Genomic DNA, 25,995 nt, shown 5'->3' with positions numbered 1-25,995 from the left:
CGGCAAAGTTGTAAAGCCGAGACCCCTCGGGCAGCCGCCCAAGAAGAGCCCACTTTCCTCGTGGAATGGGCTTTTACAGATTTAGGGTGCGGCAGTCCAGCCGCAGAATGTGCAAGTTGAATCGTGCTACAGATCCAGCGAGCAATCGTCTGCTTAGAAGCAGGAGCACCCAGCTTGTTGGGTGCATACAGGAGAAATAGCGAGTCAGTTTTCCTGACTCCAGCTGTCCTGGAAACATATACTTTTCAGGGCCCTGACTACGTCCAGTAACTTGGAATCCTCCAAGTCCCAAGTAGCCGCAGGCACCACAATAGGTTGGTTCACATGAAAAACTGATACCACCTTAGGAAGGAATTGGGAACGAGTCCTCAATTCCGCCTTATCCATATAAAATACAGATAAGGGCTTTTGTATGACAAAGCCGTCAATTCTGATACCCGCCTGGCCGACGCCAAGGCCCACAGAATGACCACTTTCCACGTGAGGTATTATAGCTCCACGGATTTAAGTGGCTCAACCCAATGCGACTTCAGGAAATCCAACACCACGTTGAGATCCCACGGTGCCACTGGAGGCACAAACGGGGGCTGACTATGAGGCACTCCCTTAACAAAAATCTGAACTTCAGGCAGTAAAGCCAGTTCAATTTTGGAAGAAAATCGATAGAGCCGAAATCTGGACCTTAATGGAACCCAATTTTAGGCCCATAGTCACCTCTGACTGTAGGAAGTGCAGAAATCGACCTAGCTGAAATTTCTCCTTTGGGGCCTTCCTGGCCTCACAGTACGCAACATATTTCCGCCATATGCGGTGATAATGGTTTGCGTTCACTTCTTTCCTAGCTTTAAATAGCGTAGGGATAACTTCCTCCGGAATTCCCTTTTCCTTCAGGATCCGGCGTTCAACCGCCATGCCGTCAAACGCAGCCGCGGTACGTCTTGGAACAGACAGGCCCCCTGCTGCAGCAGGTCCTGTCTGAGCGGCAGAGGCCATGGGTCCTCTGAGATCATTTCTTGGAGTTCTGGTTACCAATCTCTTCTTGGCCAACCCGGAACAATGAGTATAGTTCTGACTCCTCTCCTTCTTATTATTCTCATTACCCTGGGTAAGAGAGGCAGAGAAGGGAACACATACACCGACTGGTACACCCACGGTGTTACCAGAGCGTCCACAGCTATCGACTGAGGGTCCTTGACCTGGCGCAATATCTTTGTAACTTTTAGTTGAGGCGGGACGCCATCATGTCCACCTGTGGCCTTTCCCAACGGTGTACAATCATTTGGAAGACTTCTGGATGAAGTCCCCACTCTCCCGGGTGGAGGTCGTGTCTTCTGAGAAAGTCTGCTTCTCAGTTGTCCACTCCGGGAATGAACACTGCTGACAGTGCTAACACATGATTTTCCGCCCACCGGAGAATCCTTGTGGCTTCTGCCATCGCCATCCTGCTTCTTTTGCCGCCCTGTCGGTTTACATGAGCGACCGCCGTGATGTTGTCTGACTGGATCAGCACCGGCCCGTGTTGAAGCAGGGGTCTAGCCTGACTTAGGGCATTGTAAATGGCCCTTAGTTCCAGAATATTTATGTGTAGGGAAGTCTCCTGACTTTTCCATAGCCTTGGAAGTTTCTTCCCTGTGTGACTGCCTCCCAGCCTCGAAGGCTGGCATCCGTGGTCACCAGGACCCAGTCCTGTATGCCGAATCTGCGGCCGCCTAGAAAATGAGCACTCTGCAGCCACCACAACAGCGACACCCTGGCCCTTGGAGACAGGGTTATCCGCCGATGCATCTGAAGATGCGACCCTGGACCACTTGTCCAACAGATCCCACTGGAAAATCCTTGCATGGGATCTGGCGAATGGAATTTCTTCGTAAGAAGCTACCATCTTTCCCAGGGCTCGCGTGCATTGATGCACCGACACCTGTATACGTATTAGGAGGTCTCTGTCTAGAGACGCCAACTCCTTGGACTTCTCCTCCGGGAGAAACCCTTTTTATCCTGTTCTGTGTCCAGAACCATACCCAGGAACAGTAGACGCGTCGTAGGAACCAGCTGCAACTTTGGAATATTCAGAATCTAGCCGTGCTGTTGTAGCACTTCCCGAGATAGTGCTAATCCGACGAACAACTGTTCCCTGGACCTCGCCTTTATAAGGAGATCGTCCAAGTACGGGACAATTATTTCGGCCATTATCTTGGTAAATACCTCGGTGCCGGGGACAGACCAACGGCAACGTCTTGGAATTGGTAATGACAATCCTGTACCACAATTTTGAGGTACTCCTGGTGAAGAGGGTAAATAGGGACATGCAGGTAAGCATCCTTGATGTCCAGTGATACCATGAAATTCTCCAGGCTTGCAATAATCGCCCTGAGCGATTCCATTTTGAACTTGAACCTTCGTATATAAGTGTTCAAAGCTTTCAATTTTAGAATGGGTCTCACCGAACCGTCTGGTTTCGGTACCACAACATTTTGGAATAGTAACCCCGGCCTTGTTGAAGGAGGGGTACCTTGATTTCACCTGCTGGAAGTACAGCTTGTGAATTGCCGCCAGTACTACCTTTCTCCGAGGGCAGCAGGCAAGGCTGATGTGAGGTAACGGCGAGGGGGAGTCGCCTCGAACTCCAGCCTGTATCCCTGTGATACTATTTGCAGAACCTAGGGATCCACCTGTGGGCAAGCCCACTGGTCCCTGAAGTTCCCGAGACGCGCCCCTACCGCACCTGTCTCCACCTGTGGAGCCCCAGCGTCTTGCGGTGGACTCAGAGGAAGCGGGGGAAGATTTTTGATCCTGGGAACTGGCTGCTGGTGCAGCTTTTTCCTTCTTCCCTTGTTTCTGTGCAGAAAGGAAACGCCTTTGACCCGCTTGCTTTTCTGAAGCCGAAAGGACTGTACCTGAAAATACGGTGCTTTCTTAGGCTGTGAGGAAAACTGAGGTAAAAAATTTTCTTCCCAGCTGTTGCTGTGGATACAAGGTCCCAGAGACCATCCCCAAACAATTCCTCACCCTTATAAGGCAGAATCTCCATGTGCCTTTTACAGGCAGCATCACCTGTCCACTGCCGGGTTTCTAATACCCTCCTGGCAGAATGGACATTGCATTAATTCTGGATGCCAGCCGGCAAATATCCCTCTGTGCATACTTTATATATAAGACGACGTCTTTAATATGCTCTATGTTAGCAAAATATTATCCCTGTCTTAGAGTATTAATATTATCTGACAGGGTATCAGACCACGCTGCAGCAGCACTATTTATGCTGAGGCAATTGCAGGTCTCAGTATATAACCTGAGTGTGTATATACAGACTTCAGGATAGCCTCCTGCTTTTTATCAGCAGGCTCCTTCAAGGTGGCCGTATCCTAAGACGGCAGTGCCACCTTTTTTGACAAACGTGTGAGCGCCTTATCCACCCTAAGGGATATCTCCCAACGTGACCTATCCTCTGGCGGGAAAGGGTACGCCATCAGTAACTGTTTAGAAATGACCAGTTTCTTATCGGGGGAACCCACGCTTCTTTACACACTTCATTCATTCATCTGATGGGGGAACAAAACACTGGCTGCTTTTTCTCCCCAATAAATAAAACCCCTTTTATGTGGTACTTGGGTTCATGTCAGAAATGCGTAACACATTTTTCGTTGCCGAGATCATGTAACGGATGTTCCTAGTGGATTTTGTATATGTCTCAACCTCGTCGACACTGGAGTCAGACTCCGTGTCGACATCTGTGTCTGCCATCTGAGGTAACGGGCGTTTTTTGAGCCCCTGGTGGCCTTTGAGACGCCTGGGCAGGCACGGGCTGAGAAGCCGGCTGTCCCACAGCTGTTACGTCATCCAGCCTTTTATGTAAGGAGTTGACATTGTCGGTTAATACCTTCCACCTATCCATCCACTCTGGTGTCGGCCCCACAGGGGGCGACATCCCATTTATCGGCCTCTGCTCCGCCTCCACGTAACCTTCCTCATCCAACATGTCGACACAGCCGTACCGACACACCGCACACACACAGGGAATGCTCTGACTGAGGACAGGACCCCACAAAGTCCTTTGGAGAGACAGAGAGAGAGTATGCCAGCACACACCAGAGCGCTATATAATGCAGGGATTAACACTATAACTGAGTGATTTTTCCCCCAATAGCTGCTTGTATACATATATTGCGCCTAAATTTAGTGCCCCCCCTCTCTTTTTAACCCTTTGAGCCTGAAAACTACAGGGGAGAGCCTGGGGAGCTGTCTTCCAGCTGCACTGTGAAGAAAAAATGGCGCCAGTGTGCTGAGGGAGAAGCCCCGCCCCTTTTTCGGCTGACTTTTCTCCCGCTTTTTTATGGATTCTGGCAGGGGTAATTTATCACATATATAGCCCTGGGACTATATATTGTGATGATTTGCCAGCCAAGGTGTCTTATATTGCCCTCAGGGCGCCCCCCCCCAGCGCCCTGCACCCATCAGTGACCGGAGTGTGAGGTGTACATGAGGAGCAATGGCGCACAGCTGCAGTGCTGTGCGCTACCTTGGTGAAGACCGAAGTCTTCTGCCGCCGATTTTCTGGACTCTTCATGCTTCTGGCTCTGTAAGGGGGACGGCGGCGCGGCTCCGGGAACGAACACCAAGGTCGGGTCCTGCGGTCGATCCCTCTGGAGCTAATGGTGTCCAGTAGCCTAAGAAGCCCAAACTACCACCTGTTAGGTAGGTTCGCTTCTTCTCCCCTTAGTCCCTCGCTGCAGTGAGTCTGTTGCCAGCAGATCTCACTGTAAAATAAAAAACCTAAATATACTTTCTTTCTAGGAGCTCAGGAGAGCCCCTAGTGTGCATCCAGCTCAGCCGGGCACAAGAATCTAACTGAGGTCTGGAGGAGGGTCTTAGTGGGAGGAGCCAGTGCACACCAGGTAGTCCTAAAGCTTTCTTTAGTTGTGCCCAGTCTCCTGCGGAGCCGCTAATCCCCATGGTCCTTACGGAGTCCCAGCATCCACTTAGGACGTCAGAGAAAAAGGGAGCTCACTGCATACAGTATCTAAAATTCTAAGTTAAACAATCAACTTTTATGCATCGGTTGCTGTAGTTTAACCCTTTTTATAGCCATTACCATCTCCTGCAGTTAGATGCATGTACAGTAGGACTGGACACTCTGGGGGATATTCAATTAGATTAGACAACACATTGGGTGTTGTTCGCACTGTGTGCTTTCGTGAGAAACACCTGAAAATGGGGCTGGTTTACAAACGGATTTGGTTTAGCCTGCCTGAGGCACAAGGCGCGGCTTATAAGGGCAAATTGGATAGCCCATTGTGCACTAATTACCTGCAGTAAATGGCCACAGGCAGTGCCAGATTAAGGTTCACATGGGCCTGGAGCTGAAAATTATGAAGGGCCTATTGTGCGCAGCTGCAGGGGGTGTATCATGCGCTGTGGCAGTATGACTAGTGATGTAGGCGTGACCAATGATGTGTGGGTGGGGTCTACATAAGGGGTGTGGTCTCTGCAATGGTTGTGGCTATCTCTATATTTCTGGAAAAAGGGGGGATTGAACTGCACACCTATTTTTAAACATAATGAAAGGTGCTACTATGCTGAGGCTTCTAGTACAGTTTGAGTATCCCATATCCAAAATGCTTGGGGCCAGAAGTATTTTGGATATCGGATTTTTCCGTATTTTGGAATAACTGCATACCATAATGAGATATCATGGGGATGGGTCCTAAGTAGAGATGAGCGGGTTCGGTTCCTCGGAATCCGAACCCGCCCGAAATTCATGTTTTTTTACACGGGTCCGAGCGACTCGGATCTTCCCGCCTTGCTCGGTTAACCCGAGCGCGCCCGAACGTCATCATCACGCTGTCGGATTCTCGCGAGGCTCGGATTCTATATAAGGAGCCGCGCGTCGCCGCCATTTTTCACACGTGCATTGAGATTCATAGGGAGAGGACGTGGCTGGCGTCCTCTCCGTTTATAGAGATTCGAGAAGAGAGTGAGACAGTCTCACTAGAGAGAGACACAGTAGTAATTTTGGGGAGCATTAGGAGGAGTACTACTACTACTAGTACTTTGATAAAGCTAAATATTTATCGTGTATATAACCCTTTATGAGGTCTAAGAACACTGTACGCTATCTACGTGAGAAGTACCGTAAGGGTACGCAAGTTGCGTATCGATCGCTTAGCCGTGATCGAGACGCTCAGGCGTCACGTTCACTCACGGCCAAGTGATCGCAGGCAGGCAGACTATTGGCTGTTGACTTATCGTGATGATTCGCTATAGCGTAGCGGCGCTCGGGACCACGAGGAGATCACCAGCGATGCAGACGCTCACAACGTTAAACCTTTATATCTATACCCTTAACAATGAAATACACAGTAAACCTTAATGTAGAGACAAAGTGTAAGTGCAACCTTGTGTAACCTGATTAACTACAAAGCTGCTTGAGCGTCACCGACGCTCAGAGAATACTTAATTCTATAAAGAATACACAGATACCTGGGCTTAGGGTCCGAAACCTATTATGTGTATTATGACTATTATACTTGCAAAAGGAATCACAGTACAAATGATACACTACAATATAACATAAACCAACTAACCAGATAAACTACACAGGAAATACAATACAATACAATTAAAGGAAAATACGAGAGAACGAGTAGAGAGAGAGAGAGAGAGAGAGAGATGGAGAGAGAGAGAGAGATGGCTCACAGTAAGACAATATGATTACGGAGAAAACTTACGCACAAGGGGAACGATCGCATGCGCCTCGATATCCAGCTCCCGATTATCAGCAATGAGAACCGTTGAAGAGAGTGAAGTTGGATATGGTCGGCCTGCTATTTATGCCCCACACACAATACAATTCAATGGTCCCTACAATCTCATTGTTCATTGGACACAGGAATTCGGCTTCGCATTATAACAAAAGGTCATAGGTTGATTCATACAGGTGGGCTGTGACTATTTCCAACTGCTCAGGTGGGAGGGAAACTGGGTTTCCCGCCGCATGGGTAATAAAGTGCAAATAAAGTAAATGTTCATAAACTTCTTATGTCCATAACTATTCGCACGAGCGATTGATCTGCTTCAAACCAACACCGGAATATTTCTAATTAAATATTCTTCCGATGGATACTAAACACCACTGTATTACTCCTATCTGACCCTTCGTATCAAACAAAGAGGGATTCCTCTGTTCATAAACATTCTATATTAACCAAACTTTCAGAATCTATCAAAGGGACCATGATCTACAAAATACATTATTACTGAAAATATGTTACGATTGAGTCGCACGCTACAACCACATAAACTCTACCGTAAATACGCATACCATGCGCCTGCGGGTGCCCGCGACTGTGAGTATGCGCACGTACGGGAGAGCGTACGCATGCGCAGCACGGACCAGTGTGAGGTGCAAATATGGTAGTGTGCATAGAGATATTTTTCTGACTTTGACAGTCCACCCTTTGGCAGTCAATAATAACTGCCACTTCCTGAAAACATTTCAAAAGGAGAAAAATATATGTCAGGGGTTAATTCATTTCCATGGTTGGGTGAGGGAGGAGAGAGGAGTAGGTGGGAAGAGGGTATGACCTAGTGAGATAGCAGAAGCATGTGTGTATGAGTCCATGTTTGGGGGGTCATGTATCATCGTGCCGTACGTGTTGTAAATCAAGCTGCGAGGTATTGCAAAGTATACATTTGAATTCCTTCTTATCCCGTGGTACAGGTCTGTGGATGGGCTGTCAAACTTTACCGAGCTCTTTTCGGATTTTGAACAAAGTGGGGAGCACATTTTAGTTGATGATACATGAATGGGGGAATATGTGATTGCTGATATCTGTGCCTGTATTCCCTATACTATGTGTGTCATTACCTGAGGGTTGTAGAAATGAAGAAAAGACATAATTACGGTAAATGCGGTGGTATTCTATGTCAGGTTAATGTACATCTGTCGGTTGAAGTTTTGTTCGGTATCAGTTGAAAGTCGTCTTCTTTGCGCTGTTTTGCTCATTAAGCGTGAGCAATAAGCTTTGTCAATGCCATTAGATTTACAAAAAATGTTGGGCTAGCGTAATTTTAAGAATTCTAGGGAAACTGGGGATCCATGGCAAAGTTCATCAAGTGTCCATATCTCAAGTGGTCAAAACTTCGTCTTTGGTCTATCCGTTGTCTGTATAGCGTCTCATCAACTTCCTCGTCCAAGGGGGTCTTGTTATCTTGGAGAAAAACCAGAAAAACAGGTGAAAGAAACGGACCGTAGAAATCGCATTTTCATCACATCATTGTTTCTATTGTTGGGTCGTAAATCAAATCCAGGTTAATTACAGTTTCCTCACTCCTCAAACTCATCACTCTGGTACTTTGTTTGCACCTCATTAAAGCCTGCCCGCATCTAAATATCAATCCAATCGATATAACAACACCTAAGATACATAGTAGAAACTTCCCAACATCCATTATGACTCCTTGAGCCCAGTCTCCCAAACCGGAGAACCAATTTCGCGGGTTCAACCATGACACCCAACCAGTCAGCTCATTACCTACAGCAGCAAGAGTGAGATTGTGTTTTCGGCGAAATTCCCACTTTAATTGGAGAATATCGTCCATCTTTTGGTCTATGACCTCTACCGGATCCTCGGTGCTATTTGTGATATACGTGCAACACTTCACGCCGTACTGTGTTGCCAATGTAACACAATATCCGCCTGTCACTGCTGTGAGGTAATTAAGAACCATTCTATGCTGTACCAGTTCTGTTTTATAAGCTTGAAGTTCTCTTCCAGTGTATCTAAACGTGTCATCATACATTTCAGTGATATTATCTAACAAATTGGCGAGTGCGGAAATGTATCTATAATTCATCACTCCTCGAGCGGTGCGAGTGAAATCTAACGCCACCAGAACCTGAATCCCGGTGGATTCATGGATCAGATCAGAGGCCGGATGCTCTAACCTTTCTGACAGTTGTCTTTTAACGAGGTGCTCGTAATGAGTGTGAGTATAAGGAGCTTGGGCACCACGGTGTATGTCTTTCATTTTATCATGAGTTACAGTCATTACTTCAGGCAATACTCTTCCAATATAACACAATCCTTCAGAGTTTGGGGCAAGCCACTTGTACGCCTTTCTCCCGCATATGAAATATGCATCATCGGGGAGAACATATGGGACGGAGAAAGACATTACCATATTACACACCTTCCAGGTGAAATCTCCTAGCCCTAATTCTTCCATCTGCTTAATGCACATATCAGGTTGTACGATATGTGCACAGTATCCTGGTGATACTTCTCCAACTCTAGTAATCCTATTTCCTAGGGTGTATCTATACCGGAAAGATTTTCCTCTACTGGCTATGTGGCGTACAAGCTCTGTATCTGTAGGCATTCTATCTGCTCTATGTGAAAAGGTCATGGTGTGGTTACTCCATGATACTTCCCAATTTCCCGGCTTTCTGGGATTGGAGATGTTAAAACATAATAGGGACCTATCCACGTGGTATTGGTGGAGCTTCAAACTAGGAGGGCTGGAGATATTAAACCTCCGGTCCACCGGTCTCCCACCATTTAACTCAAGTACCTCCCCTATCGTTAAAGGAAATGGTACTAGCCCTGATTTGCTATGACCCTGAGGTACTTGAGAGCATACCCAACAATCTGTTTTGTTTAACACATTACCCACTAAGGAGTGATAGTCACTCAATGGATGTCGGTCCATATGGATATTAAAACTGGATTGGCATTTCTTAATGCACCCATCTTCAATGACATTGTTACAGAGCCTACAGATACAATTTTCTTCAGCTAACAATCCGTCACAATTTCTTCTATGGTCAATGCTATCGGATCGTTTTCTGATACTCGCCTTTGCTTGTTGGTTAGGTTGATCTTGGAAAACTACGCCTCCATCTTTATCATCAGAACTCATTCCAGAACCTCTATCGACCTCCATGGTACTCTCGCCGGAACAGACTGCTCTGGTCAACATCATGGTCAACAGGAAAATCCGGATCACAGTCTCTTGGGGCAAGTCCATCTTTGAGGAGGAGACGAAGAAGAATGAGAAGGAGGAAAAATACATTTGAGGGAGAGGGGATGGGAAGTGGAGAAAAACAATAAAAGGGAGTGGGGAGTCGACAACAGCTCTCGGTCTTCAAGGCTCAGGTGCCGCCTCAGTCCTCCTGGAACAGACACTCCAGTGATACAACCTCTACCGTCTGTTCCTTATCACGGGACTTCTCTGGATCAGCAACCTTCTTGCAGTGGGATGAATGGACCCAAGTCTCTCTCTCAGCAACCTTCAATGCCGTAGTGCTAGTCAATAAGACCTGGTATGGTCCTTCCCATCTGTCAATAAGGCAACCTGAGCGTAGAAAATTCCGTATCATTACATAATCCCCAGGTTCAATGTCATGACAACTACTATCAGGTAGATCAGGAATCACCAACTTTAGATTATCATTTTGATTCCTTAACTGTTTACTCATGTTAATCAAGTACTTTACAGTTACTTCATTGTTACATTTCAAATCATCCTGAGGGTTAATCATGACATGCGGTTGTCGACCAAATAAGATTTCAAAAGGGGACAGATTAAGAGGGGACCTGGGAGTGGTTCTGATACTGTACAATACAATGGGTAAAGCTTCTGGCCATGTCAATCCTGTCTCTGCCATCACTTTACTCAATTTATTTTTAATAGTGCTGTTCACTCTTTCGACCTTCGCACTCGCCTGTGGACGGTACGGAGTGTGCAGCTTGCTATCAATTCCCATCAACTTACACATTCCTTGAAAGACATCACCTGTAAAATGGGTACCCCTATCACTTTCGATTATTCTAGGGATACCATATCTACATACAAATTCCTGCACAATTTTCTTAGCTGTAAACATAGCGGTATTTGTAGCTGCAGGAAATGCTTCGACCCAATTCAAGAAAACATCTATACAAACAAGTACATATTTCAAATTCCGACAAGGGGGTAATTGTATAAAATCAATTTGTATTACCTGGAAAGGGCCGCCGGCAGGTGGGATATGGGATGGTTCTGTAGGTATTGCCTTTCCAATATTCTTTCTCAGACAGGTAAGGCATGACATTGCTCTTTTACTCGCATGAGAGGAGAATCCTGGGGCGCACCAATAGGCTCTTACCAATTTGCACATTCCCTCCTTGCCTAGATGAGTCAGCCCGTGAGCTGCTTCAGCCAGACATGGAAGATATGCTCTGGGGGCCACTGGTTTACCATGTCCATCCGTCCAGAGTCCTGAAGACTCCTGGCCACATCCCTTTGCCTTCCAGACTGCCTTTTCCTGTGTGGAACACAAATTTTGCATTTCACACAACTTCTGTGTGTTAATGGTATTAAATACCATTAATTGTGTGGTGTCTGTCTGTATGGGGGTAGCAGCTGCTAACTTAGCAGCTTCGTCTGCTCGGCTGTTACCAAGTGATACCGGGTCTTGGCTATATGTGTGTGCTTTACATTTGATAACAGCCACTCTGTCGGGTTCCTGTATCGCTGTTAGAAGCCTTTTTATGTGAGCTGCATGCGCTACCGGTGTACCAGCTGCCGTCATGAAATTTCTGAGACGCCATAGGGCTTCGAAATCATGGACTACCCCGAATGCGTATCTAGAATCGGTGTAGATATTGGCTGACTTACCCTTAGCCAATTCACATGCTCTGGTTAGGGCGACCAGTTCAGCAACTTGGGCTGAGTGAGGTGGGCCTAGCGGTTCCGCTTCTATGGTGTCTTGGTCATCTACGACTGCGTATCCAGTACACAAGTCTCCCGAGTCTGACTGTCTGTGACAACTACCGTCCGTGTAGAACGTGAGTTCTGCATCTTCCAGTGGGTTGTCACTGATGTCAGGCCTTGCGGTAAAATTTTGGGTCAAATATTCCATACAATCATGTGTATCTTCCTTTGTATTAAATCCTCCTTCCCCAGCACTCTCACCTTCCACCCTTTGTGCCTGACCAGGCACACCTGGGAGATATGTTGCAGGATTTAATGCACTGCATCTCCTTATGGTGATGTTTACGGGGGCCATTAGTGCTAATTCCCATCTTGTAAACCTCGCTGATGAGACGTGTCTGGTTTGGGCAGAATTCAATAAGGCTGATACTGCATGTGGCGTATGGATTGTGAGGTTGTGGCCTAGCACGACGTCTTCGCTTTTTGTCACTAGCAATGCTATCGCAGCAACGCTTCGCAAGCATGTGGGGAGGGATCGCGCTACCGTGTCTAGCTGAGCGCTGTAGTATGCAACTGGCCTGCTGGCATCACCATGTTTTTGGGTTAGTATGCCTGCCGCGCAACCAGCACTTTCTGTTCCGTATAGTTCAAAGGGTTTCCCATAGTCTGGCATACCTAGTGCTGGTGCCTGCGTTAGGCACTGTTTGAGTCTCTCAAATGCTGTTTCGGACTCGTCTGTATGCGAAATCCTATCAGGTTTGTTTGAGGAGACCATTTCCTGCAAAGGTAACGCTAAAATGGAAAACCCTGGGATCCAATTACGGCAATACCCACACATTCCTAAAAACGTTCTGATCTGTTGCTGGGTTTGTGGCAGGGTCATGTCTCTAATTGCTTGGATTCTATCAGCGGTCAGGTGTCTCAGTCCTTGTGTTAGACAGTGTCCCAAATATTTTACCTTAGTTTGGCATAATTGCAACTTGTCTTTGGACACCTTGTGTCCGGTGTCTGAAAGATGAAACAGGAGCTGTTTCGTATCCTTCAGAGATGCTTCCAGTGAATCTGAACACAGTAATAAATCGTCCACATACTGTATCAATACTGATCCACTGTCTGGTTGGAAAGACTGTAAACAATCATGCAAAGCCTGAGAAAATATACTTGGACTATCTATGAAACCTTGGGGTAATCGAGTCCACGTGTATTGGACTCCTCTGTATGTGAATGCAAACAAATATTGGCTGTCAGGGTGCAGAGGTACCGAAAAGAAAGCGGAGCAGAGGTCAATAACAGTGAAAAATTTGGCAGTGGGAGGGATTTGCATTAGGATGACAGCTGGATTTGGCACTACGGGGAACTGACTCTCAACTATTTTGTTAATCCCCCTTAGATCCTGCACTAGCCTGTAACCCCTCCCCCCACTCTTCTTAACAGGGAAGATGGGACTATTGGCAGTGCTGGACGTTCTTACCAGAATGCCCTGTTGTAGCAAGCGCTCTGTTACTGGGTAAACTCCTAACTCCACCTCTGGCTTCAGAGGATACTGTGGGATTTTTGGAGCTATCCTACCATCTTTTACTTGTACAACTACTGGAGCTACGTTTGCCATTAATCCAGTGTCCTGTCCGTCTTTTGTCTAAAGTGACTCTGGTATCTGAGATGTCATCTCTTCTATTTGGGATGGATTCCTATTTGTCATAATGGTATGTGACATTAATTTTGATGGGGAGTCTAACATGTCTCGCACTTCCTGAGCGTGTTTCTCAGGTATGTCCAAGAATACACCTTCAGGAGTACAATAAATGACGCACCCCATTTTACACAGTAAGTCTCTTCCCAGGAGATTAGTTGGTGCCGATGCAGCCAGCAAAAAGGAATGCTTGGTATGCAAAGGCCCTATTGTAATCTCGGCTGGTTTGCTAACAGGGTAGTGCTGGACTACTCCTGTTACTCCCATGGCTGGAATTGTCCTACCAGTGGTTCTCATGCCCACTGTCGAATTTATCACTGACTTGGCCGCCCCTGTGTCTACAAGAAAGTTTAAAGTTTTACCAGCTACATTAATTGCGACCTCGGGTTCACTTTCAAGGTTGGCAATCAATTTCACTGGCTGCAGATTACAGGTATGGCCACACCCCTATTGGGTATGGTGACCTCCCTGAATCCCGCTGGCAGCAACTATTTGTGAGGGAGATAGTTGGGAACTACCAGAGGCATGCCAGTCTCTGTTTGGGGGATATCTTTTTGTTTCCCCTGTATGTGGCTCATAACTCCGTTTCTGCGGACCTTGCTCCCAATGTCGTGTGTCGTGTCGTTGTCTAGGGGTTTGGTATGAGTTTCGTGGATTCTTTACTCTACAATCTCGTGCCATGTATCCCTGTTTGTGACAAGAATAACAAGTAACCATACTTGACTTACCCACAGGATTTGGTGATACAAACAAAGGCTGCCTTGTGGTCAGAGCCTGTATACTTACTGACATTAATTTGTCACCTTGTTGTTCCCTGTGTCTGGTGATGTTTCTGTCATGATCAATAGCAGCCTCTCTCAAAGTAGCCACAGACAGACCTCGCCAACATGGTTGCGTGGTCTGTACCCTAGTCTTCAATGACTCTTTTAAACCATCCATCAGTACCGATACTGCTACTTCCCGATGGTTTGTGTCTGTTTTAATGTCCTCTATACCTGTATATTTTGCCATTTCTAATAATGCTCTGTGAAAATACTCTGCAGCTGTCTCTGACTCCTTCTGTTTAATGGAGAATATCTTATTCCATTTAGCTACTGCTGGGAAATACTCTTTTAACTGCAAGTTTATTCTTTTCACATTATCTTGGTTGTACACATCTGTAAGAGGTACATCATGATCTAGTCCGCAATCAGCTAAAAATTGAGTTGCGTCGACATTTGAGGGTAAACATGCTCTCAGCAATATCTGCCAGTCTTTATTGTTGGGCTCTGCAGTGTTACCTAAGTCTCTGATGTATTTTTGACTGGCAACTAAGTCTTTTCTAGGGTCAGGAAATTCAGACACTATGGTCCTTAATTCCATTCGGGAAAATGGAGTGTACATGGCAATGTTCCTAATGGGAGTGGCTCCTGATGCGTCTGTTTTCCCATTTGGCACTGCTATTACTCTAACAGGTGTAATTCTAACAACCTCATTCTGTGTAGATTCTACAGGCTGTGGTGAAATAGTTTCAGCATAATGCATGGTGCCGTACTTACCAGTTGATACGACCTCACCTATCCCTCCGCTAGGGGCCTTTACTAATCTCGTGGGTGGAGCTGTGCCTACTGTGGTCTCTGCTATGGTGGCTGCTAGAGAGAGCGCTGAAATCGTTGCCGATTCGTCCTCTTGATCACACTCCTGAGGAAAGTTCAAAACAGGGTACAACTTGCACGGGTTAATACTTGCATGGGTTAATGGGTTAACATTATCATTAACATTTACACAGTTACTAAGTGATTTTGTGTTACACCTTAGTGCGTCTTTCTCCGTAATCAACTTCTCTCCTGATATATATGGTGGCGGCGGGGCCGTGGCAATCAGTTTTCTGTTAGAGCCAGATCCTGCCGCCTGAGCCAAACCTCTCTGTATCTCACCTTCCTGTTGCCACAACTGTAAATAATCATAATGCTGAATTCGTCTCTTTGTTGATTTTATGAGACATATCCTCCTCCTTAAATTTTGTAACACCTCTGAGCTGAAGCTCCCTATTCTTGGGAATTTCTCCCCGTCATGTACAGTCATTCTCTCCCATTCATCACATAAAGTTTCTGTGTGACTTCCATATTTCTCACACATGATATACCTGGCCGACCCAATTGGCCGGACCACTGAATCAACCCGAACCGAGGTTGATCGCCCCCTACCTGAACAAGTGGCCCCCATAGTTCGAAAGTGTTGCTTTATTTAGCCAACCCTTTACGAAAAAACCAAATGCCAACAATAGGCTGACGGTGGCGGTTTACCGAGTACCCCACTCACTCGCCCACGCCGACCAATACGACCTGATCACACCGATATGGTGCTGGCGTACTCGACCTAGGGCCCCTGCGACCTGAACCTCTATTTACTGGAACCTGCGAGGGTTATCCGAAGAACACTTACTCTTTCCAGTAACTATTGGTTGCTGGATAGTTCCTGAGTGAGCAGCGAACTTCCCTTAAAATAAAAAAAATTACACAAATCACGTTAGAGTGTACAGATAGCGTTTGTGACCCCTTTACTCTAATGGTATTAGGTCAGATTACTAACTACTGCACACACTTACGTGCGGTCCAGTCGTTCAGTACACAAACAACTAAGCTTATGTACGGAAAGACCAATGGAATCGAAACTTACGAATGCGAATTCCTTCAGCCAGAGCTTATATGGCCTATATGGGTGTTGCACCAACCCTTTTCGGTGTTGTGCCTGTGAACTGTATAGCGGACTTCCTTGTCGGCTGTACCTGGACCTCCTGGTCTGTTATGACTTCCTGGTCTTGTTACAGTACGACCTCCTGGTCTTGTTACAGTATGACCTCCTGGTCTGCTATACTCTAATGCTCAAAATTGTATATTTAACCAGAGATGCCTCCCTAGCCACCGTGCACGTCACTTACACGCATGTACCTCACGAGTACTCGACTTTTCTTGTGGTTCAACCTTTAAAAATTGTAAAAACACTCACTCATCACATGTACACTTTTGTTTCTATTTCTATTTCTGCGCAGAAATTTTTCTTTAGCCCAGCTGTGTTACCCATTAGGAGCAGGATCTGTTAATTTAAATTTTGGATTTCCAAAAATAGACTTGCGTTATTTACCGCCTGTTGCGCTATTTACCGCTTTGCGTTATTTACCGCGTTGCGTTAAAAATCAACTTATCGTGACTTGAGCTACGTGGGCGTAACCGGACGCTCCGTTGCGTAATGTACGCTGCGTGCGTCTGCCTTTGGATTGCGTACACAAGTCTTTTGTTAGGGACACGTGTACGCAAAGCAAAGATCCACCGTAACACAATTTATACTTTTATCAATGTAGATGATCCTTGATCATCTACCACCCAACACACTGACTTCGCCTTATCTCCCAGGCAAAACTGTGTGTTTGTCTATCTTTTAACTATATTACCTTTACTCTTAAACTATAAAATAACGGCAAATCTTTTTTTTAGCACTTCTATCGATTATAAAACTGGCAGACAGGAGAGTGATATACGAAAATGAAAAAGAAAAAGAAATGCAGATATATATGTGTGCGTGCGTGTGTACGCAAGACAGAAAAATACAGTTTTAAAAGACACTAGCGTTTTGTTCTTACCTCCGGTTCCCGGATTCCTTCAGCACTCTTTTATCTAAGCGAAGCAGACGCTTATCCCGTCAGCACTACGAGACAACCTCCCGCCCTTTGCTGAGGGATAATGTCTGCTGATCTACCTAGTGCAGATGTGTGAAGGACAGGACGAGCCGCCAATTGATAAAGCTAAATATTTATCGTGTATATAACCCTTTATGAGGTCTAAGAACACTGTACGCTATCTACGTGAGAAGTACCGTAAGGGTACGCAAGTTGCGTATCGATCGCTTAGCCGTGATCGAGACGCTCAGGCGTCACGTTCACTCACGGCCAAGTGATCGCAGGCAGGCAGACTATTGGCTGTTGACTTATCGTGATGATTCGCTATAGCGTAGCGGCGCTCGGGACCACGAGGAGATCACCAGCGATGCAGACGCTCACAACGTTAAACCTTTATATCTATACCCTTAACAATGAAATACACAGTAAACCTTAATGTAGAGACAAAGTGTAAGTGCAACCTTGTGTAACCTGATTAACTACAAAGCTGCTTGAGCGTCACCGACGCTCAGAGAATACTTAATTCTATAAAGAATACACAGATACCTGGGCTTAGGGTCCGAAACCTATTATGTGTATTATGACTATTATACTTGCAAAAGGAATCACAGTACAAATGATACACTACAATATAACATAAACCAACTAACCAGATAAACTACACAGGAAATACAATACAATACAATTAAAGGAAAATACGAGAGAACGAGTAGAGAGAGAGAGAGAGAGAGAGAGATGGAGAGAGAGAGAGAGATGGCTCACAGTAAGACAATATGATTACGGAGAAAACTTACGCACAAGGGGAACGATCGCATGCGCCTCGATATCCAGCTCCCGATTATCAGCAATGAGAACCGTTGAAGAGAGTGAAGTTGGATATGGTCGGCCTGCTATTTATGCCCCACACACAATACAATTCAATGGTCCCTACAATCTCATTGTTCATTGGACACAGGAATTCGGCTTCGCATTATAACAAAAGGTCATAGGTTGATTCATACAGGTGGGCTGTGACTATTTCCAACTGCTCAGGTGGGAGGGAAACTGGGTTTCCCGCCGCATGGGTAATAAAGTGCAAATAAAGTAAATGTTCATAAACTTCTTATGTCCATAACTATTCGCACGAGCGATTGATCTGCTTCAAACCAACACCGGAATATTTCTAATTAAATATTCTTCCGATGGATACTAAACACCACTGTATTACTCCTATCTGACCCTTCGTATCAAACAAAGAGGGATTCCTCTGTTCATAAACATTCTATATTAACCAAACTTTCAGAATCTATCAAAGGGACCATGATCTACAAAATACATTATTACTGAAAATATGTTACGATTGAGTCGCACGCTACAACCACATAAACTCTACCGTAAATACGCATACCATGCGCCTGCGGGTGCCCGCGACTGTGAGTATGCGCACGTACGGGAGAGCGTACGCATGCGCAGCACGGACCAGTGTGAGGTGCAAATATGGTAGTGTGCATAGAGATATTTTTCTGACTTTGACAACTTGCTGAAGTGAAGTGATAGATAGTGTGACTGTATTGTATTATCTGACTTGTGGGGGAGACACTGACAGTGGGGAGCAGTTAGAGTCTGAGAGCAGGACTCAGGACTGAGGAGTACATACTACATATAACGTACAGTGCACACTTTTGCTGCCAGAGTGCCACACCAGTATAATATATATTGTGATTGTATGCTTAGGAGTACTACTTGCAAGTTGCTGATAGTGTGACCAGTGACCTGACCACCAGTTTAATAATCACCACCAGTTTAATTAATATATATATATATATATATATATATATATATAATTGTATATAATTAATATATATATAATATTATAATTGTATACCACCTACCCGTGTTTTTTTTTTTTTTCTTTCTTCTTTATACATACTACTATAGTAGCTTACTGTAGCAGTCTGCGGTGCTGCTGAGCTGACAGTGTCCAGCAGGTCCGTCATCAGTCATTACATAATAAATATATATACCTGTCCGGCTGCAGTACTAGTGATATTATTTATACATATATATATTGATTTCATATCATTATCATCCAGTCTATATTAGCAGCAGACACAGTACGTTAGTCCACGGCTGTAGCTACCTCTGTGTCGGCACTCGGCAGTCCATCCATAATTGTATACCACCTACCCGTGGTTTTTTTTTTCTTTCTTCTTGATACATACTACTATAGTAGCTTACTGTAGCAGTCTGCGGTGCTGCTGAGCTGACAGTGTCCAGCAGGTCCGTCATCAGTCATCATTACCTAATAAATATATATCTACCTGTCCGGCTGCAGTACTAGTGATATTATATATACATATATATATTGATTTCATATCATTATCATCCAGTCTATATTAGCAGCAGACACAGTACGTTAGTCCACGGCTGTAGCTACCTCTGTGTCGGCACTCGGCAGTCCATCCATAATTGTATACCACCTACCCGTGGTTTTTTTTTTTTCTTTCTTCTTGATACATACTACTATAGTAGCTTACTGTAGCAGTCTGCGGTGCTGCTGAGCTGACAGTGTCCAGCAGGTCCGTCATCAGTCATCATTACCTAATAAATATATATCTACCTGTCCGGCTGCAGTACTAGTGATATTATATATACATATATATATTGATTTCATATCATTATCATCCAGTCTATATTAGCAGCAGACACAGTACGTTAGTCCACGGCTGTAGCTACCTCTGTGTCGGCACTCGGCAGTCCATCCATAATTGTATACCACCTACCCGTGGTTTTTTTTTTTTCTTTCTTCTTGATACATACTACTATAGTAGCTTACTGTAGCAGTCTGCGGTGCTGCTGAGCTGACAGTGTCCAGCAGGTCCGTCATCAGTCATCATTACCTAATAAATATATATCTACCTGTCCGGCTGCAGTACTAGTGATATTATATATACATATATATATTGATTTCATATCATTATCATCCAGTCTATATTAGCAGCAGACACAGTACGTTAGTCCACGGCTGTAGCTACCTCTGTGTCGGCACTCGGCAGTCCATCCATAATTGTATACCACCTATCCGTGGTTTTTTTTTCTTCTTTCTTCTTGATACATACTACTATAGTAGCTTACTGTAGCAGTCTGCGGTGCTGCTGAGCTGACAGTGTCCAGCAGGTCCGTCATCAGTCATCATTACCTAATAAATATATATCTACCTGTCCGGCTGCAGTACTAGTGATATTATATATACATATATATATTGATTTCATATCATTATCATCCAGTCTATATTAGCAGCAGACACAGTACGTTAGTCCACGGCTGTAGCTACTTCTGTGTCGGCACTCGGCAGTCCATCCATAACTGTGTACCACCTACCCGTGGTTTTTTTTTTTCTTTCTTCTTGATACATACTACTATAGTAGCTTACTGTAGCAGTCTGCGGTGCTGCTGAGCTGACAGTGTCCAGCAGGTCCGTCATCAGTCATCATTACCTAATAAATATATATCTACCTGTCCGGCTGCAGTACTAGTGATATTATATATACATATATATATTGATTTCATATCATTATCATCCAGTCTATATTAGCAGCAGACACAGTACGGTAGTCCACGGCTGTAGCTACCTCTGTGTCGGCACTCGGCAGTCCATCCATAATTGTATACCACCTACCCGTGGTTTTTTTTTTTCTTTCTTCTTGATACATACTACTATAGTAGCTTACTGTAGCAGTCTGCGGTGCTGCTGAGCTGACAGTGTCCAGCAGGTCCGTCATCAGTCATCATTACCTAATAAATATATATCTACCTGTCCGGCTGCAGTACTAGTGATATTATATATACATATATATATTGATTTCATATCATTATCATCCAGTCTATATTAGCAGCAGACACAGTACGGTAGTCCACGGCTGTAGCTACCTCTGTGTCGGCACTCGGCAGTCCATCCATAAGTATACTAGTATCCATCCATCTCCATTGTTTACCTGAGGTGCCTTTTAGTTGTGCCTATTAAAATATGGAGAACAAAAATGTTGAGGTTCCAAAATTAGGGAAAGATCAAGATCCACTTCCACCTCGTGCTGAAGCTGCTGCCACTAGTCATGGCCGAGACGATGAAATGCCAGCAACGTCGTCTGCCAAGGCCGATGCCCAATGTCATAGTACAGAGCATGTCAAATCCAAAACACCAAATATCAGTAAAAAAAGGACTCCAAAACCTAAAATAAAATTGTCGGAGGAGAAGCGTAAACTTGCCAATATGCCATTTACCACACGGAGTGGCAAGGAACGGCTGAGGCCCTGGCCTATGTTCATGGCTAGTGGTTCAGCTTCACATGAGGATGGAAGCACTCAGCCTCTCGCTAGAAAAATGAAAAGACTCAAGCTGGCAAAAGCAGTAGCACCGCAAAGAACTGTGCGTTCTTCGAAATCCCAAATCCACAAGGAGAGTCCGACTCCAATTGTGTCGGTTGCGATGCCTGACCTTCCCAACACTGGACGTGAAGAGCATGCGCCTTCCACCATTTGCACGCCCCCTGCAAGTGCTGGAAGGAGCACCCGCAGTCCAGTTCCTGATAGTCAGATTGAAGATGTCAGTGTTGAAGTACACCAGGATGAGGAGGATATGGGTGTTGCTGGCGCTGGGGAGAAAATTGACCAGGAGGATTCTGATGGTGAGGTGGTTTGTTTAAGTCAGGCACCCGGGGAGACACCTGTTGTCCGTGGGAGGAATATGGCCACTGACATGCCTGGTGAAAATACCAAAAAAATCAGCTCTTCGGTGTGGAAGTATTTCAACAGAAATGCGGACAACAGGTGTCAAGCCGTGTGTTGCCTTTGTCAAGCTGTAATAAGTAGGGGTAAGGACGTTAACCACCTCGGAACATCCTCCCTTATACGTCACCTGCAGCGCATTCATAATAAGTCAGTGACAAGTTCAAAAACTTTGGGTGACAGCGGAAGCAGTCCACTGCCCAGTAAATACCTTCCTCTTGTAACCAAGCTCACGCAAACCACCCCACCAACTCCCTCAGTGTCAATTTCCTCCTTCCCCAGGAATGACAATAGTCCTGCAGGCCATGTCACTGGCAATTCTGACGATTCCTCTCCTGCCTGGGATTCCTCCGATGCATCCTTGCGTGTAACGCCTACTGCTGCTGGCGCTGCTGTTGTTGCTGCTGGGAGTCGATGGTCATCCCAGAGGGGAAGTCGTAAGACCACTTTTACTACTTCCACCAAGCAATTGACTGTCCAACAGTCATTTGCGAGGAAGATGAAATATCATAGCAGTCATCCTACTGCAAAGCGGATAACTGAGGCCTTGGCATCCTGGGTGGTGAGAAACGTGGTTCCGGTATCCATCATTACTGCAGAGCCAACTAGAGACTTGTTGGAGGTACTGTGTCCCCGGTACCAAATACCATCTAGGTTCCATTTCTCTAGGCAGGCGATACCGAAAATGTACACAGACCTCAGAAAAAGAGTCACCAGTGTCCTAAAAAATGCAGCTGTACCCAATGTCCACTTAACCACGGACATGTGGACAAGTGGAGCAGGGCAGGGTCAGGACTATATGACTGTGACAGCCCACTGGGTAGATGTATGGACTCCCGCCGCAAGAACAGCAGCGGCGGCACCAGTAGCAGCATCTCGCAAACGCCAACTCTTTCCTAGGCAGGCTACGCTTTGTATCACCGGTTTCCAGAATACGCACACAGCTGAAAACCTCTTACGGCAACTGAGGAAGATCATCGCGGAATGGCTTACCCCAATTGGACTCTCCTGTGGATTTGTGGCATCGGACAACGCCAGCAATATTGTGTGTGCATTAAATATGGGCAAATTCCAGCACATCCCATGTTTTGCACATACCTTGAATTTGGTGGTGCAGAATTTTTAAAAAAACGACAGGGGCGTGCAAGAGATGCTGTCGGTGGCCAGAAGAATTGCGGGACACTTTCGGCGTACAGGCACCACGTACAGAAGACTGGAGCACCACCAAAAACAACTGAACCTGCCCTGCCATCATCTGAAGCAAGAAGTGGTAACGAGGTGGAATTCAACCCTCTATATTCTTCAGAGGTTGGAGGAGCAGCAAAAGGCCATTCAAGCCTATACAATTCAGCACGATATAGGAGGTGGAATGCACCTGTCTCAAGCGCAGTGGAGAATGATTTCAACGTTGTGCAAGGTTCTGCTGCCCTTTGAACTTGCCACACGTGAAGTCAGTTCAGACACTGCCAGCCTGAGTCAGGTCATTCCCCTCATCAGGCTTTTGCAGAAGAAGCTGGAGACATTGAAGGAGGAGCTAACACGGAGCGATTCCGCTAGGCATGTGGGACTTGTGGATGGAGCCCTTAATTTGCTTAACAAGGATTTACGGGTGGTCAATCTGTTGAAATCAGAGCACTACATTTTGGCCTCCGTGCTCGATCCTAGATTTAAAGCCTACCTTGGATCTCTCTTTCCGGCAGACACAAGTCTGCTGGGGTTGAAAGACCTGCTGGTGAGAAAATTGTCAAGTCAAGCGGAACGCGACCTGTCAACATCTCCTCCTTCACATTCTCCCGCAACTGGGGGTGCGAGGAAAAGGCTCAGAATTCCGAGCCCACCCGCTGGCGGTGATGCAGGGCAGTCTGGAGCGACTGCTGATGCTGACATCTGGTCCGGACTGAAGGACCTGACAACGATTACGGACATGTCGTCTACTGTCACTGCATATGATTCTCTCCCCATTGAAAGAATGGTGGAGGATTATATGAGTGACCGCATCCAAGTAGGCACGTCACACAGTCCGTACTTATACTGGCAGGAAAAAGAGGCAATTTGGAGGCCCTTGCACAAACTGGCTTTATTCTACCTAAGTTGCCCTCCCACAAGTGTGTACTCCGAAAGAGTGTTTAGTGCCGCCGCTCACCTTGTCAGCAATCGGCGTACGAGGTTACATCCAGAAAATGTGGAGAAGATGATGTTCATTAAAATGAATTATAATCAATTCCTCCGTGGAGACATTGACCAGCAGCAATTGCCTCCACAAAGTACACAGGGAGCAGAGATGGTGGATTCCAGTGGGGACCAATTGATAATCTGTGAGGAGGGGGATGTACACGGTGATATATCGGAGGATGATGATGAGGTGGACATCTTGCCTCTGTAGAGCCAGTTTGTGCAAGGAGAGATTAATTGCTTCTTTTTTGGTGGGGGTCCAAACCATCCCGTCATTTCAGTCACAGTCGTGTGGCAGACCCTGTCACTGAAATGATGGGTTGGTTAAAGTGTGCATGTCCTGTTTATACAACATAAGGGTGGGTGGGAGGGCCCAAGGACAATTCCATCTTGCACCTCTTTTTTCTTTAATTTTTCTTTGCGTCATGTGCTGTTTGTGGAGTGTTTTTTGGAAGGGCCATCCTGCGTGACACTGCAGTGCCACTCCTAGATGGGCCCGGTGTTTGTGTCGGCCACTAGGGTCGCTTATCTTACTCACACAGCTACCTCATTGCGCCTCTTTTTTTCTTTGCGTCATGTGCTGTTTGGGGAGTGTTTTTTGGAAGGGCCATCCTGCGTGACACTGCAGTGCCACTCCTAGATGGGCCCGGTGTTTGTGTCGGCCACTAGGGTCGCTTATCTTACTCACACAGCTACCTCATTGCGCCTCTTTTTTTCTTTGCGTCATGTGCTGTTTGGGGAGTGTTTTTTGGAAGGGCCATCCTGCGTGACACTGCAGTGCCACTCCTAGATGGGCCCGGTGTTTGTGTCGGCCACTAGGGTCGCTTATCTTACTCACACAGCTACCTCATTGCGCCTCTTTTTTTCTTTGCGTCATGTGCTGTTTGGGGAGTGTTTTTTGGAAGGGCCATCCTGCGTGACACTGCAGTGCCACTCCTAGATGGGCCCGGTGTTTGTGTCGGCCACTAGGGTCGCTTATCTTACTCACACAGCTACCTCATTGCGCCTCTTTTTTTCTTTGCGTCATGTGCTGTTTGGGGAGTGTTTTTTGGAAGGGCCATCCTGCGTGACACTGCAGTGCCACTCCTAGATGGGCCCGGTGTTTGTGTCGGCCACTAGGGTCGCTTATCTTACTCACACAGCTACCTCATTGCGCCTCTTTTTTTCTTTACGTCATGTGCTGTTTGGGGAGTGTTTTTTGGAAGGGCCATCCTGCGTGACACTGCAGTGCCACTCCTAGATGGGCCAGGTGTTTGTGTCGGCCACTAGGGTCGCTTAGCTTAGTCATCCAGCGACCTCGGTGCAAATTTTAGGACTAAAAATAATATTGTGAGGTGTGAGGTATTCAGAATAGACTGAAAATGAGTGGAAATTATGGTTTTTGAGGTTAATAATACTTTGGGATCAAAATGACCCCCAAATTCTATGATTTAAGTTGTTTTTTTGGAAAAAAACACCCGAATCCAACAACAAAAAATTCGGTGAGGTTTTGCCAAAACGCGGTCGAACCCAAAACACGGCCGCGGAACCGAACCCAAAACCAAAACACAAAACCCGAAAAATTTCCGGCGCTCATCTCTAGTTCTAAGTCTAAGCACAGAATGCATTTATGTTTCATATACAACTTATACACACAGCCTGAAGGTCATTTTAGCCAATATTTGTAATAACTTTGTGAATGAAATAAAGTTTGTGTACATTGAGCCATCAGAAAACAAAGGTTTCACTATCTCAGTCTCACTCAAAAAATTCCGTATTTCGGAATGTTTGTATATGGGATACTCAACCTGTACTGTATAAGTTAAAGAAAAATGCTGATGCACACTCTATGCACTAAAAATACTGATAGTCAAAATAATTTTGATAAACTCTAACAATCAACATGGTGCATAAGTTCTTAGCACACATTTGGCCAAATTTGTGGGCCCATCCACCGCATCCAGGTGAACGTCATTAGATGGATCCCTAGCAGCTCTAATACTAACAAATTATATAAATTTAATAATGAAGTTCACCTGCT

This window comes from Pseudophryne corroboree, chromosome 4 (genome assembly GCF_028390025.1).
Source record: "Pseudophryne corroboree isolate aPseCor3 chromosome 4, aPseCor3.hap2, whole genome shotgun sequence".
NCBI classification, from domain to species: Eukaryota; Metazoa; Chordata; class Amphibia; order Anura; family Myobatrachidae; genus Pseudophryne; species Pseudophryne corroboree.
This window is presented reverse-complemented; position numbering follows the sequence as displayed.